The sequence below is a fragment of the Scylla paramamosain genome, chromosome 14 (genome assembly GCF_035594125.1).
Source record: "Scylla paramamosain isolate STU-SP2022 chromosome 14, ASM3559412v1, whole genome shotgun sequence".
Classification (NCBI taxonomy): Eukaryota; Metazoa; Arthropoda; class Malacostraca; order Decapoda; family Portunidae; genus Scylla; species Scylla paramamosain.
Genome location: NC_087164.1, coordinates 24,123,060 through 24,139,922, shown reverse-complemented (window position 1 = coordinate 24,139,922; position 16,863 = coordinate 24,123,060). Strand labels below are relative to the sequence as shown.

General features: G+C 43.0%; 1 protein-coding gene across 3 annotated transcripts in view; it reads left to right on the top strand.

The window, feature by feature from the left end:
• LOC135107048 (sodium channel protein 60E-like) overlaps nucleotides 1–16,863 on the top strand; it is a 264,723-nt gene that overhangs the window by 40,355 nt on the left and 207,505 nt on the right. The window lies entirely within an intron of this gene.

The following is a 16,863-nucleotide window of genomic DNA, read 5'->3' as shown; positions in this document are numbered from 1 at the left end:
ACATTTATAGTCTTTTTTCGACACAGACCGGAGAATGATGTTGATAAACTGTCTTTAGATAGAAGCCGAGACTAAAATACAGAGGAAGGAAAACCAAATTTGTGGGTCGATGATGCTTTTATTATGGGTGGTATTTTTGTGTCTTCAGGAATTACCTTGTTTGCAAGTCTTTTTTGTTGCCTCATTTGCACGCATTACTGATGTAAAAAGAAAATGAAAGTGTGCGTAATTGTTTCACGTATAATATTAGATTGATGCTAAAGTATCTAATCTCTTCCGGATCACTTAAGGATCATAGTTGTAATTGTTTAAGCTTATCTGTTTATTATTCATACAGTCTCAGAGGGAGGAGAGCGATTTTATTGTTATTATTTTCGTTATCTCAATCTTCCGTTCGCCCTCCACTCCTGCCTCAGCCGTCAGTCTGGTAATTTGGCACTAGAGTCTTCTCTTGGCCGCTAAATTCCTCTGAATCCACTCAGAGGAATCAGAGGAATAATAATAACTTGGACGCTTCAGAAAATGTGAAATATGTTACAGCGAAAAGAAATACCAGCATTTCAAACTGTGATTACAATAATGCTTTAAAAAATGAAGTAAGGATAATATTACGTTGTTCGATTACAATGAAAGAAAAAATTGTATCAACGAATTTTATACCGGTAGACAGGAGACAGTGGGAGGCAGGAGGTGAAGGTTTTCCCTCACCCCCATTTCTGCCAAACGTAGTATTCTCTGCAGCCCGTAATCATCGGTCATAAGTATGTGTGCCTAATTATGCCGGCAATCTCAGCCTTAATCCTCCTCCAGCAAAACTAGAAACGAAGATTTTAGCAGCGTCTTCACCTGCACCTTACTCTTGTGAGGAATGATAATTAGATATCAATAGAAATTTTGATGATGGTGATGGTGATTCACATTAGTGCTGTTGCTATTATGACTGTCGTCACTCTTCTTGTTCTTATTATTTAGTATTTCGATGATGATAATAATGCTGCTCCTAATAATAATAACGGTGATGGTGACTGTAATTTTTGTTTTTTCTTTTTTTTTTCTTTTTATGTGTTTGTTGCTGCCGCTACTGCTGCTGCTCCTGTTGTTATTATCGTTGTTGTTGGTATTGTTGTTGTTGTAATTATTAATAGTCGTCGTTGCCGTCGTCGTCGTCGTCGTTGTCGTAGTAGTAGTAGTAGTAGTAGTAGTAGTAGTAGTAGTAGTAGTAGTAGTAGTAGTAGTAGTAGTAGTAGTAGTTGAAGCAGTAGTAGTAGTAGTAGTAGTAGTAGTAGTAGTAGTAGTAGTAGTAGTAGTAGTAGTAGTAGTAGTAGTAGTAGTAGTAGTAGCAGCAGCAGCAATAGCAGCAGCAGCAGCAGCAGCAGCAGCAGCAGCAGCAGCAGCATTTTTGCTGTCATTGTTGTTGCTGGTAGTGTTGATGAATTGTATCAGTATTGTATTTCACGACCTGCCTCAGTAGTGGCAAGACGGACGGCTGCCTTAGTAGACAACAACACGATACGAAACGCGTGTTTTGTTCACCATTATCTTTTCATTTGATTCGTTCTGTGCCAGAAAACAACATAAAACCCTTCAGATATCTTATTGTTTACAGAAAAACAACGAGTTTGGACACTCTTATGTGTGCATTCTGGTCCCATTTTGCTCTTTTGTTTGTGTAGTGTACATGCGAGAGAAAAGTAAAGTATTGGGGAACAAAAGAACCTTTTCTTACAAGAAGTGTGTGTGTGTGTGTGTGCGTGTGTGTGAGAGAGAGAGAGAGAGAGAGAGAGAGAGAGAGAGAGAGAGAGAGAGAGAGAGAGAGAGAGAGAGAGAGAGAGATGGGGGAGCAATTGTCTTATTTCATGAAACCTTAAGTTTGAACATTTATTTAATTGACTCAAATGTATCGCAATACCAGCGTGCCTGGTCGATTTTTTTTTTTTTTTCTGTCTTATATTAATTTTCCTCATTTTCTGAAGTTCTCATTTGTATTACTTGAAATGTTGCACTTCTGTAATTAAGCTACCGGAAGATAGGATAACAGTCATGATTATACGTATCTTTAGACATTACTACAGGTTTTTTAGTTCGAGCATTCCGTTTACTATGAACAAACTATCAAGGCTTTTAAACACATTCATCAGTAAGTGTTACATATGATGTGAAATGGAGTAGCATTAGTCCATGACATGCGCGACGGTATATGTCGTAGCACACGAAAGTGAATTGAATATAAAAGTATTAAATTTATATGTTGATGCTAACTAAACATCTCTTAATGTATATTTTCTTGCTGTTTAGAAGAGGGAACCAGACCCTTTTTTAACATTGTTGGGCGATAAGCTGCCATGATTTGTCCAGTGAATGCTTGCCAAGACTGGACTCTTTCAAATAAAAAGTATTGAAGTAACATCCTTTCCACGCCTGTCCGCCTTTTACTGATTCCGAGTAACAGAAATGTAAGTGCTATTACTTCTTGATATGCTCTACACCTTGTGTTTGTTTGTTTGTTTGTTTGTTTTTAGATTAGACGTTATTTTAACAAATGTGACGTTTAAGGCTTCAGTACTTTATAACAGAATTTTACGTGCCTCTGTACGTTAATATGAAACACACCAAACAGTACTGGGATGCCCTCTGTAATTACAAGTCGTAAAGCAGTAAAGTGTAATTGAGGCTCCACGAACACCTTCTGGCCAGCGGGGAGGACGAGGGGGCTCATGACTGTGTGTGTGTGTGTGTGTGTGTGTGTGTGTGTGTGTGTGTGTGTGTGTGTGTGTGTGTGTGTGCTTAATATGTATTCCTTGCATGCACACCAAGTAGTAATAAATCTGTGTCGCTGCGGATTAGGTTGGATCAGTCAAGTTGCCAGAGAGCAATCGATGAAAATTAAATTTCTATGAAAACGTTTAAGAAAGGAATGATAGATTTTGCATGAGCCTTTCAGTTCATCGGTCTAACCTTTCCTCTTTCTTTCATTCTTTCTGTATGTTTGTCTGTCTGTATGATTATCCATTCCTCGAAAGAGAGAGAGAGAGAGAGAGAGAGAGAGAGAGAGAGAGAGAGAGAGAGAGAGAGAGAGAGAGAGAGAGAGAGAGAGAGAGAAAAGGTGTTCGCATATCTTTCAAGCATTCCCTTTCCCCCTGACGCCTCGCCTGGGAAATGACAGCCGCCAAGCACCTTCGGGCTGTTTCCGGCTCGTAAATCAGTGGGTGGGCAGTTAATACCTGTCAGTTTCGTTTATTTCTTTTCTTGACATAAACATTCAGAGATCTGGAAACACACTTGGTATTCTAGTGTGTGTGTGTGCGTTTTGCTGCATACTCTCTAAGGAAGCTAAGAAAACTGCAATTTGTTTAGGAAATGCGAAATTGTAGCTCGTCTATTAAAAGCAAAAAGCATGTTGGTGCGCCGACAGCTTGTCTCTCTGTCTTTAACTTCCATGTCAGAGTTTGGTGATTATTATTTTTTGACTCAATTAAGATTTTTCTGTTAATACTGCAGCACAATTTTTCTTATGTTATCTAGAAAGTTGTGCTATTGTTTCCGTGTGTGTGTGTGTGTGTGTGTGTGTGTGTGTGTGTGTGTGTGTGTGTGTGTGTGTGTAAGTATAAGTGTCGCTGGTCATACCATCTGCTATCTTTGTTTTCTTATTAATGCGCATTGCATGACAGGACTGGAACTGGAGTGAAAACAAGTGTGAATTACGAGTCTTCTTGGCGAAAATCCGATCATGCTCACTACTTTCTTTATATCCTGACTAGTAGTAGTAGTATTAATAGTAGTAGTAGTAATAGTAGTAGTTGTAGTGGCAATGGTAGTAGTAGTAATAGTAGTAGTAGTAGTAGTAATAGTAGAAGTAGCAGCAATAGTAGCAGTAGTAGCAGCAGCAGTAGAGTATCCGTTCCCTTTTCCACCTCCGCCACCCAAAACCACTCGGCGGGGCTTACACAGGTTTCTATCACCGTCCCCCTTTCGTAGGCAATAATTATTAGACACATATTATGTGAGCAGGCATCGACGGTGTTCTCGCGAATCTAGCTTGATACCCATTGGGGATGGAACCATTGGCTGCAGGACAGTAATTGCATGAGACCAAGTTCTGAGTGCGAGCCGGGGGATCAATACCCGTGACGTCAGGTGGCACTTGCTTTAAGACTTCCACACACGCCACAACGCATGACGGGTGCACCGCTGAGCCCCACACACACCACACACACCCTGCTTGCATCGCCACACACACACACACACACACACACACACACACACACACTATTGACTGTAGTAGTAGAAATAGTAATAGTAGTAGTAGTAGTTGCAGTAGTAGTAGTAGTAGTAGTAGTAGTAGTAGTAATAGTAGTAGTAGTAGTAGTAGTAGTAGTAGTAGTAGTAGTAGAAGTAGTAGTAGTAGTAGTAGTAGTAGTAGTAGTAGTAGTACTAGTAGTTGTAGTAGTGGTAGTAGAAATGGTAGCTACAGCTTTGCAATAAAGAAATTCTTCAGATAATTGATTCAGAGAATGACATGTTAGTAGTAGTAGTAGTAGTAGTAGTAGTAGTAGTAGTAGTAGTAGTAGTAGTATACTGGTTAAACAAAATGCTGCAGTCCATAAATATGAAAGCATAACGAAGGTATCCGACACAAGCACGTCCTAATGTTAACAACTTACTACCTTCGAAAAACACATTTCCTGAAAAAGCCCAAAACTCAACACTCGTCAACTAAAATGAACTTCAACATCATGATAAATAATGCAATGCAATAAAATATACCACTGCACTGAACGATCAACAGAATATTAAATAACTAAAATGTAAATACCAAATGCCATATTCAGTAAAACACACACACACACACACACACACACACATACACACACACACACACACAAACAGTCAATCAGTCAAAGAAACTCGAGCATTACGTCCACGGAAGTCAGGTGTAGTCCCGGCACCAGCCACTCACTCATGCCCTGCCCTCAGCTTGCTGTCACTGGTCAATTCCTGAGACTCACGAACTCATCTACCGGGGGGGAGAATTATTGCACTGACCTCGTGTTGGAAATATCGTCAGGAAGGCATTACACACACACACACACACACACACACACACACACACACACACACACACACACACACACACACACACACACACACACACACACATACACACACACACGCAAATAATCTTTGAATACAGATATAGCGTACACAGCCAAAAGAGAACACACACCCACACACACACAAACACACATACACACACACACACACACACACACACACACACACACACACACACACACACTCTCTCTCTCTCTGAATATAGATATAGCGTACACGGCCAAAACAGAACACACACACACACACACACACACACACACACACACACACACACACACACACACACACACACACACACACACACACACACACACACACACACACACACACACACACACACACACACAGACAGAAACGTATGGCATGGTAAACATCCAAACACATGCTCATACGTGCGCTCTCTCTCTCTCTCTCTCTCTCTCTCTCTCTCTCTCTCTCTCTCTCTCTCTCTCTCTCTCTCTCTCTCTCTCTCGTTTAGTCATTTTTCAAGTGTTCCCATAACCTCGTCGCGCTGACATTCTTTTGAAGAGTAAACGTCCTCCGTTCATCATTCTTCCTACCGTGGAAAAAAAGTATTTCCTGAATGTAAGTCCTTTTTGCATTCAGGAACTCAACGTCCTTTTTTTTTTTTCTTACTTTTTAACGATGCCAGTCAAAAAGTACATTTTACTTTCTTTTATTTTATTTTATTTCCATCCGACGAAGTCACGAGCTCGGGGATGCAAGTTTTACAAGTTTAGGATGGGATGCAGCGTTTGGTGTGGACACTGCGGTATCAAACATACCCTGCCTGTGACCGTTTCATTCAGGTAATGTGAACTTCACAGTCTTCATAATTATTGCAAGGCAAAACGGAAGAGCATGGTTTTCTTTCTTTAAAGACAACGTTAAAATAAGAAAGAAATAAAGCAGGATTAGCAGAATGAAACCTTTTAAGTACAGTAAAAAACAGAAAACAATAATTTAAACTGACTTTGAACGGGAAGGAAGCGTATCGCTCAAAGGTACTTAAAACTTAAATATTAGTTCAGAGAATTGACCTTTCTGAGAAAACGACTCACAGGATTCCATGTTTCCTCGCTAATGAGGCCCAACGAGCAATGAGAGCCGCTGTTTGCTGGCCATTTAAAACCAAGAGGCGTATAGAGGCACCGAGTCTCCGATTGCTACGTAGACCGGAGGCAAACCGATGCAACAACGCTGTCATGGAGCGGCGGATCCGAGCCATAGGCGATAAAAAATGAAGACTACATTAAGACAATTATGGCGTGGATCACGGAACGAGACCACTTCTAAAACGATCTTTTGTACAGCATACACTAGTACATATAAAACCTCAGTCTTACAGAGATCAACACGTACGTGGTGGAAGAAAAATCCACACATCCACTAAAGTCAGCGAGCATGCATGGATTGTTTTATCGTGCGAAACTAATAAAAGTTGGATATCGCTTTTTGGATCGGGCCATAAAATCGAGCAGGTGTGGACGGGGAGGAGGAGGAGGAGGCGGCGGAGGAGACGGCGGAGGAGTGTAGCTCGGCTGTGCCTCACGTGTGCCTAATGGGTCACAGCTCACCGGTGCAGGGCCTTAATGAGACACGCCCAGACCCTTGAGCTTAATAATAGGAGTTGCCCTGCCCCGCCACAGCCATCCCCGCGTTCGTGTGTGTTGCGTGTCCGTTTCTTTGTACTCATTCCCTCGTTATCTGTCTTTGTGCGTGTCCATCCTTATATAGAAATGTAGGCCACCCTCAGTACCTCACGCTTCTGTCTAAGTAGTCTGTTGAGAATACAGCACGTCCTTCTGTACACGCTGGTATCTTTTCAATGTATTAAGGAAAATACCTGTGTCAGATTTTATAGTGTCGGTTGTCGCCTCTTATGTTATTTTTATGTGTCTCTGTGTTTGTCTTCATTTATGTGTGTGTGTGTGTGTGTGTGTGTGCGTGTTGTTTGTTTGTCTCTATTTTTATGTGTGTTTGATAGTTTGTCCCTATTCCCCGTTTCCATGTGTGTATGCCTGTGTGTGTGTGTGTGTGTGTGTGTGTGTGTGTGTGTGTGTGTATGTCTTTTTTGTCTGCCTGTCTGATTCTCTTTTTTGTCCGTCTGTCTTTCTTTTTCTCTGTCTGTCCGCCTGCCTGCGTGTATATGTGTATTTGCATTATATATTTAATTTGTGAATGTCATTTGGTGGTCTCCGTCTTCCCGTGATTGTCCCCTGTCCCGCCTTCCACTTCCGTGAACTTGTTACGTGCAGGTCATGGCATCAGAAGATCGAGTATTCAGTCAGTCAGTCTTATTCAGACTGTATATGCACGAGGCTGTCAGGAGATCGAAGTGTTGTGGCTGGCTCAAGGGTCAAGGGCTGGCGGAGGTTATAAGAAGTGCAGGTCATAGCAGCCTCAGCCCTTTATGTAGAGTTGTATCAGAGGTTGGTGGAGTACGGCATGTGAGGCTGCCACACGCCATCCTCCAATTACCTAGTCCCGTCGAAAAATCTTCAATATATATACACGGAAGCTCTGTTCGCGGGAAGGGAGGGGAACACGCAAGAAGAGATCAGGATTATTGGGGCGAAAGGGGGTGATAGTGGGGTGCGTAGCATTGTGTGTGTGTGTGTGTGTGTGTGTGTGTGTGTGTGTGTGTGTGTGTGTGTGTGTGTGTGTGTGTGTGCAGCTAACAACGGTTTTTACTTACTTATATTTTTGGCGCTGTACTTGTTGCGCTGTGCAAGGGAAGGCGGGACTATTTTAAGACAAACATTGTTCAGTAAATCCTGTAAAGTATCTTATCTTTTCTTACTGATGAATTTAATGATTTAGTGCGTGCAGGGACGAATAAGCAGAGAACAAACCAACTCTATAAAAAAAATAAATAAACGTCTTATGTAACAAGAAAATAGACTGAGGGATAAGAGACGAAGAAAAATGTTTATAGACATGAAGAGAGACTACTGAGATGCAGAAAAAAAAAAAGTTAGATTGAAGGAAGATATTCTGCATCCCTCTTCTCAGCTGCCTCTCCGGCGCCGCTCCATTCCACGGGACAAGAAAGAGAGGAGCTGGCGTCTGCGAGATGAATTGGGAGAGTAGAGAAGAAACACGACGAAAGAAAAAAAACTGACGCGTTGAAGGGGAAGGGAAGCAGAAAATGAGAAGGGAGAGAAGGAAGGATAAAGTCCGTACAGTGTGCGTGGGCTGAGTGAGAGAGTGTGTGGGTGAGGGTTTGGGTTTAGGTGTGTGTGTGTGTGTGTGTGTGTGTGTTGGCGGCGGTGGGTGTGTATTCCCGATGTAAAATGATAAATGATGATTAAGGAAGAAAATTAGATCCTTTAAGAAGGTGAGTGAGCGGGCGCATGGCTGAGATGAAGAAAATTAAACAGAAGATAGAGAGAGAGAGAGAGAGAGAGAGAGAGAGAGAGAGAGAGAGAGAGAGAGAGAGAGAGAGAGAGAGAGTGAGAGTGAGAGTGAGAGTAAGAGTGAGAGAGAAAGAAAGGAAAGGAGGAAAGTCAGCTCCCTCCTCCAGCTGGTGTTGGGGATGCCTACCTTGTCCGTGTATTGATTCCCTCCGAGCCCCGCCTGACCCCCAGTACGTGGGCAGCGACGCGGGGCCGCCAGGTGACCCTCCGCCCCTCCACCCCCTCCCAAGCCCCATCCCCTCCCCCCCCACGCTGCCACTCCCCGCTTGCCCCTGCCGTTCCCACTACCACCACCACTATCGCCACTAGTTCCACCACCACCACTTCCGCCGTCATCACCACCACTGTCATCATCATTATCTTTACCACCGCGATCAACACTCCCATCACCTCACCTTCTACTACCACGCCTCCTCCCCCTCCTCTTCACTCTTTTCCTCCTCCTCCTCCTCCTCCTCCACTACTTCCACTTTCACCTCCATCAGTATGAGTATTTCAGCTACTATCTCCACCACCTCCACCCACAACCACCACTGCCACTGACACCAACACATTCACCAAAATTGTTTGTATAAACACGAAAACATCATAAAAAGACGAAAGGAAAGGCATAATAGCAGTGCCTCTGTTTGCCTATTTAATTCCATCCTCATGGTAAATATTTCCATAGGAACACACACACACACACACACACACACACACACACACACACACACACACACACACTCAGCGGCCCTTGCCTGGTGCACTGAGGAGCCTGAGCAGTGGCTGTGGCTGCGGCGAGGGCGAAGAGGACGGTACGGGTGACGGTGCAAGTTTCTTGGCCTTTTCTTTTTTCTTCTTCTAATCTTTTTTTGGTTGTACTGGCACCCTTGAGAGACAAGGTTGTTTTTCTCTTACTCCTCACGAACCTGTCCGTGAATGTGTGTATTTAGCCGCCTTGTCTTCACTATTCTTATTTATCTTCGACCCAAGAATACCAGCTACATGTTGTGCAATTTTGCTTGGTGTCCCAGTGGACGAGAAACATGGTCATAATGCAAGAGAGGAATAAACAACGAAGGCTCTCTTAGTCCTGAGTGGCTGGTGGGTCCTGGTGGGTCACACATGAGTCTCTGTTGGAGTGGAGGGAGTCTGAACTCTGTTGCCTCGGTCTTTACAGCGCATGATCCCTTTCATTGAAAATATATATTAAAAAGAATAAAACACTTCATTCACTTTAATATAGGAGGTCGACATTACATTACCTTTTAAAAGTAGTGAGAGAAATTTAGTAGATCTTACTTACCGGGCTGACAGTTTCATGTAGGGTTTCCTGCCCCACATGCGGACGATAACCGTGGAATGCCGTATCCAGGTACGGTAAACTACTTCCAGGTTCGGAATAATTTTCCTAAATGCGAAAATTACGTCTAATGTGCTTACAGTGTTTCTTAAAAGTTCTGCGGCGTGAGAGACGAATACCAAGGCTCAGTCACAAAAGCCTCAACAAAAGAGTCTCTTTAGAAGTCAGAGCTCACACCACTGGGTGATTCTTTTCCATCAGGCGTCTCTCTTGGCTTCTGGTGAGCCCTGCGATTGATCATATCTACCTCCCCTCCGTCTCTTGCTCTCTTTCCTTTTTCACCCCCTGACAGCTTTCGCCCATGATTCACATCCGTCATCCTTGTGATCCTAGCGTCATTCATGTCTTCCATATTTTCCTCTTGTGCCACAAAATGACACAGTCGTAAATCCTATTCGTGACCCTTCCGCCCGTTGCTCATCAATGACGGATTCTCCTCCTCCAGGGCGTCCTTCCACCCCTTCCGCCTCCCTCACATTTCTCCCTTTATTCTCCAAGATATTAGAGTGAATTATTAGGCTCGAATTCTCCTTTCCATACAAAGACGATCCACAGGAAAATACATAATACTTCAGAAGTTATAAGTAAATGCATACTTTTGTTATTAATCTTCATTTTGGTTGCAAAACTAAGTGTAATGTTAGTATCTATCTTGAAATTTACAAATAAAAGTTTCAAAGTGTTCATATCATGAAATAGATTGCTTATAAAGTTCAGAGAAAAGCATGAAAGAAATCGCTCATTCCGTGAAGAAAGAACAAATAAATAGAATAACCATCCGGCTTTATCTTCCAAACGTCGAGCCCATTTCCTCAATTACCAGTGCCGGTGCCGGGAAAGGAAGCAGTGAAAGTCCAATACGCGCACCCCTGCACAGCGTCTGACGGGAGCCTCCCTGCACCAGACTGAGCAAAACTCGTTCAAGGTGGATCTGCTAGGCAAGCAAAAAAAAAAAAAAAGGGAGAAAGAGAAAAAAAGATAGTGAAACGAAATTAGGTAAATCACGGAAATAGACGAAGAGAAAACTGAGACGAGTGGAAGGAACCTTACATAAGTCTTTTTTTTTTTTTTTTTTTTGTCAGTGCACTACCAGTAAACATCAGAAGTTATTGCGGTGATCAACATTCCAAGGCTCAACTTGAAAAGTAGCGTGTTTGCACCCTGCTCCTCTATAGGAAAGAAACATTGACCACGCCAGTCGAACTGAAGCAAAAAGTATTACCAACATTTTTCTTTGTTTTATACCCTCACGAAAATTCTGTTATCTACGTCTTACGTGATGAGTCCTGAAATGAGAGAGAGAGAGAGAGAGAGAGAGAGAGAGAGAGAGAGAGAGAGAGAGAGAGAGAGAGAGAGAGAGAGAAGGAGGGAGGGAGGGAGAGAGAGGGAGGGAGGGAATAACCGATGCGAGGAAGAGACGGAAGAGGTCAGTGAGGCATCGTCAGCAGTACTTTATGGACGAGGCAGCATGAAATTAGGTGTTTGTATTTTATTTCACTAATTCTGGTACGAGCATGCTAAGCGTCTCATAGTTTCGTTGTAATTACCTATAAGGCCTCTTGACTTCTGCAATGGAATGGGATCCAGTTTGTAATAATGCGTACATCCGTTAATAGTTTATCCCTTTTGGTGGTGTTTGCAATGATGGTGGTGATGATGGTGATAATAGCTGTGATAGTGGAGATATCCACTATCACAGTTGTGGTGATGGTGATGAGAGTAGTGAAAGAAAGTGGTGATGGTGAGTGATAACAATGATTATAATGAAGGGTATCGTGAAGGTGGTAGTGCTGGTAGTAGTGACTGTTAGTGGTGGTGATAGTGGTGGTGTCAGATGGTGGTAGCGAGATCATGGTGTAAGGAGCGACGGCAGCGAGTTATTAGCCGATCAGTGAAATTAGGCGTTGTTCCGGCCGGCAATGGTGGACGTTTTGTACAGCTCGTAAGGCAGCGATTGAAGGTCGGACGGCCATTCCAAGCTTCCGACCAAGGGATGGGGAAAGGTGGGAAAAAAAATATATTCCTGTCCTAAACCTTTAGTGTATATATCGGAGAGAGAGAGAGAGAGAGAGAGAGAGAGAGAGAGAGAGAGAGAGAGAGAGAGAGAGAGAGAGAGAGAGAGAGAGAGAGAGAGAGGAGAGAGAAGAGAGGAGAGAGAGAGAGAGAGAGAGAGAGAGAGAGAGAGAGAGAGAGAGCGAGAGAGAGAGAGAGAGAGAGAGAGAGAGAGAGAGAGAGAGAGAGAGAGAGAGAGAGAGAGAGAGAGAGAGAGAGAGCATATATCTTAAAGGGTCACTCTCCGTAGTGTCTGAGCTCTGGAGAGAGTGGAATGTTTCTGTTTCTTGCTCACCTAATGAATGAGGGCCATCTGTCACCGGTGTAGGTAGAAACTCTTTGTCGAGAATCCCAAACTCGCCCGTGTCTCTCATTACCTCTGTGTGTGTCTGTGTGTGTGTGTGTGTGTGTGTGTGTGTGTGTGTGTGTGTGTGTGTCTGTGTGTGAGAGTTCACGCATGTGTAAATCAAATGAAAAAATAATTGAGTGCGTGCCTGGTGGTTGAGTTGGAGGCATGCAGGCTGATAGCACAAAACCCAGCCACTGCATGCACAGCAGTGGGTGTCGGGGATTCATAAGAGCGGGGAAGGAACGGGCTATGGTGGGGGAGGGAGTGAAGACGCGCGGTGTAGGTGAGCCCAAAGACTAATGTCTCCCTGGAGATTCCCATCGGAAGAGAAACTTTTGTAATGTTATTAGAATACAGGAGCGTATCTCTAATGCTCCCTAAGATGAGCTAGTATGGTAGTCTTTGCTTACGCGTCCTTCATGCCTTAGCCTGTGGGAATAGTACTTTTCTCATTCTAGAAGAACTGTCGTGGGATTAATCGAAGAGAAAAGGAAGCGAGACAAGAACGCCTCTCCAAAGTTCTAAGCCCCTGACGAGAGAAAATATTTTTCGTTGTTTCTGTTATTTTTACTGACAATGTTTTTTTATTTTATTTTTTGACATATTTCGTTATTTCTGTGCTATTTTTACTGAACCGAATATTTTTTTTTTCTTTTATATTTCCATACATACATATTCCACTTTCCTGCCTTTGTTGGACGCCCTCTCACTTCTCTGTCTCGCGATTCATCTCCTTCCTCTGCCTCAGACGAAAATCAGAAGATAGAGTTATGAGAGTTATGAAACCCAGCCCATTCAGACCTTGAAAGTTGTGGGACTGTTGGCGGAACGTTTACGAGAAGATCTTGTAAATTTTTATGTGACACCAAAAGAGACAAAGATAATATCAGGAAGATCACTTGTCTTTTGTCTCTGTCTTCCTGGCATTCTTACAGATGCACACTTTAACATTTCTGCTGCCGATTCTGTACATACGATAGCAGCAGTTACAAGAGCAACAAGAACTACTGCTACTACTACTACTATTACCATCGCTACTACTACTACTACTACTACTACTACTACTTCTGCTACTACTACTACTATTACCACTTTTACTACTACTACTACTACTAATAATAATAATAATAATAATAAAATTAATAGCAATAATAATAATTGTAGTATTAGCACTGATAATAGAAGTAACAGTAGTACTGATAGTAGTAGTAGTAGTAGTAGTAGTAGTAGTAGTAGTAGTAGTAGTAGTAGTAGTAGTAGTAGTAGTAGTAGTAGTAGTAGTTGTTGTTGTTGTAGTAGTAGTTGTTGTTGTTGTTCTTGTTGTTCTTGTTGTTGTTGCTGTTGCTGCTGAAGTAGTAATAGATGTTATTATTGACGTAGCGACAATGATAATCATAATTTCGCAATACTAATAGCAGAAGATTGTACGTTATCTCCTCTCTCTCTCTCTCTCTCTCTCTCTCTCTCTCTCTCTCTCTCTCTCTCTCTCTCTCTCTCTCTCTCTCTCTCTCTCTCTCTCTCTCTCTCTCTCTCTCTCTCTCTCTCTCTCTCTCTCTCTCTCTCTCTCTCTCTCTCTCTCTCTCTCTCTCTCTCTCTCTCTCTCTGTCTCTCTCTCTCTCTCTCTCTCTCTCTCTCTCTCTCTCTCTCTCTCTCTCTCTCAGCAGGGACACCTTCCAGCCAAGCGGTGTAGATCAAGGGGGAGTCAGTCTCCTTAACCAAAGTCCCGGGATTCAATTCATATCTGGCGGGACAGACTTTACGACCACCACGCTATTATTCACATTCCCTGTTATTATTTTCCCTGTAAATCAAAACCAACCAACCAGACGAGCCCTTTAAACGACTCTCGTAATTTGGAATGAAGCTGACATGCCGGACCTGTTTTTTGGCGCCCCTATAACGTGGGAAGTTGCGGAGTAGGGGTGAGTTACCGTCAGGATTAAAAATTGCTGTTTACGACCTACTGCTGCTTGGATATAATATTTCGTCGTGGACCCAAGACTTAATAGCTTGCCTACTCCCAACAAAAGCTCGTACCCTGACATACAGTACGTGGCCTTCCACCCTTAGCGTCCGTGCCTTCTGTCTTAGCAGGCTGTCTCCTATTCTCCATTTCTCGACACATCCCTTTAATTTCCTTATTAAATTTAACTATATCTCCTATTGATAGCACGTGTTTCTTTTTGTCACGTCATTCATTCAACCTCTCTCTCTCTTCTTTTTTTTTTTTTACTTATTTCTATCTTTAATGGGTGTTACTGTTACCTTTCTTTCTTGGGTCCACTCTTTTCTTACCAAACTGTCCCTTGTGCCTCACTTTCTCATTCAGGAAGCGATCCCAGCTCACATCCGCGGCCATCCTCTTGCCGTCCCATTATGTTATCAGATCACTGGTGGCCACATAGCTCACTGTACCCCAGGGAACCAGCTGTTGCATATCCCCGCGGCACCAGCCCTGTCACGGGGCGGATAAGTGGCACTTGGTTCTCTGATTGCTGAACCGGCATCTCTCTGCAAACCTGTTGACACTTCGTACTTGAAGGTCTCCCTACACCACGTCTGAGGCAGGATCTTTTACGAGCCAAAACCATAGAGGTTTTTATACTAGTTTGTGAATCATAATGAGTCGTGAAAGTTGTATGCTTATTAAGAAAGAGAAATACTTGCAATTACTTTACGTGTAATGCAAAATATTTATAATTTGTAGGTACACTTCTCTTGCCAACAAAATCACCACGATAATTTCTGTGATAGTGATATGGAAAGTCAGTGATGTGAGTGTCGTTCTCCTGTCATATAAAGCCGATTCACATCAACACCACCCGGGCTTGGATAACAAGTGATACATTATGGGATAATGACGCAGGTTTTCAAAATATGATTTACTTTTCCCATTTCAATGTATTAAACATAATTGCTATTATTCCACCCTGAACTTTAAAGATATACAGAAAAAGAGAGATATAGTAGAACCGTAATTTATAACAGAGTGTAGTTTAATAAAAAAAAAATGCCTCTCATGTAAAGGTCGTCGTATCATGTGCGCACCTTACGCCTCGGCAACACATTACAGCGTCTAGAGGCACGGCAAACTCTGTCCAATTTGTGCGGTGGAAACGTTTGAGTTATGCGGTCGTTAGGAAGTGTGTTGACAGGAGGGAGGGGATGAAGGTGGGCCCTGGGGAGCAAGACTTCACTCCTGGCGTCCTGGAGAGCTCAAAGGTTGTTCAGTGCTCTCTCTCTCTCTCTCTCTCTCTCTCTCTCTCTCTCTCTCTCTCTCTCTCTCTCTCTCTCTCTCTCTCTCTCTCTCTCTCTCAACGGCAAAAAAGTGTGGTTTTTTTATCAAACGTAATCTGGAGGAAAAATATGAGGTATTTCCCGCGCACTTTTTTGTAGCTCTTGGCCTCTCGTCATACCTGGTCACATTCCTCTCATCAAGGCGAGAAGAATCCTGGTTTTTGAAGTGACTTTTTCTTTCGAGTGGCCTTTGACATTCTAGCTGAGGCCGTTTGTAGGTCCGGGATTTCCCTCAGCCTCAACTCTTCACCAAGTGCAAAGTTTTGAGCTAATGTAACTTTTATTTCGCTGCGGGAAGCCTCTAAAAATAAGAAAAAAAAAAGAAAAGAAGAAGTCTGGCGTAGACGCAGGCACACGCAGTCGCATGGTATACGCCCATGTACATATCAAATGACATTCACATGATCTTTGTACACAATGCGCAAGAATACCCAGGCGCCCAAATAGAGGCATATTTACTCAGCATAGCAAGACAAACGAAGCTCAGATTGTTCTCACCTGTTCCTGTGATGTGTTTCCCCTCCCCCTCGCCTGCTTCGGTTCTTCTGACACGTAGTCCGCGTTTTCAGTACAGCATCTTGATTCGCTAAACTCATTCCGGAACCCTGTTTCGCGCAGCAGTTGGTTCAGAGGTTACGATAATAGCATGAGTTATTTAACGGCTCGCCTGTGGTTTCTGGTGGTGAATGCAGGGTGTTAATGGGAGGCTAGGCTGGCGTGAACGTACTTGTGAGAAGGGGAAGGGTGAAGGAGGAACAATCGTACGTACACTATCAAGTGATGCGCACAACAGAAAAAAAAAAAAAAAAAAGAATCCTGACAAATAGGAAATTCTAATTTTACGTGAATTGTCGAAAGAACATGTGATGGAATTGGAATATGAGATTATATTGGAAAACAGTAAATGTTGGAAAAATGCAAGGAAGCACCAGACTCTTATAGAGTAAACATAAATCTCCGAAGAGATTGCAATGTTTCTCTTAAAGGAACTTGATGCGTTGATTGACTTTTTTTTTTTTCTATTGCTGTACCACAAGAAGACATCTGCCAAATAGCGCGTGAGTAGACGGACGGGAAGTTTTTTTTCTCTTTTTCTTTCCGGAGTCTGGAGTTCCGTGGTCTGCCTCACCATGCTGCCGTGAGTGACGCTCGCCTCGGGAAATAAAAAGCGGGGAACTATAAAGAGAAATCGAGTTTTAAAAGTATTCGGAAAGCTGGACGTGCTAAGTGTGTGTGTGTTGACTTGTGGTTATGGTCGTGGCGATAATGGTGGCGTGGTGCTGTGTGTT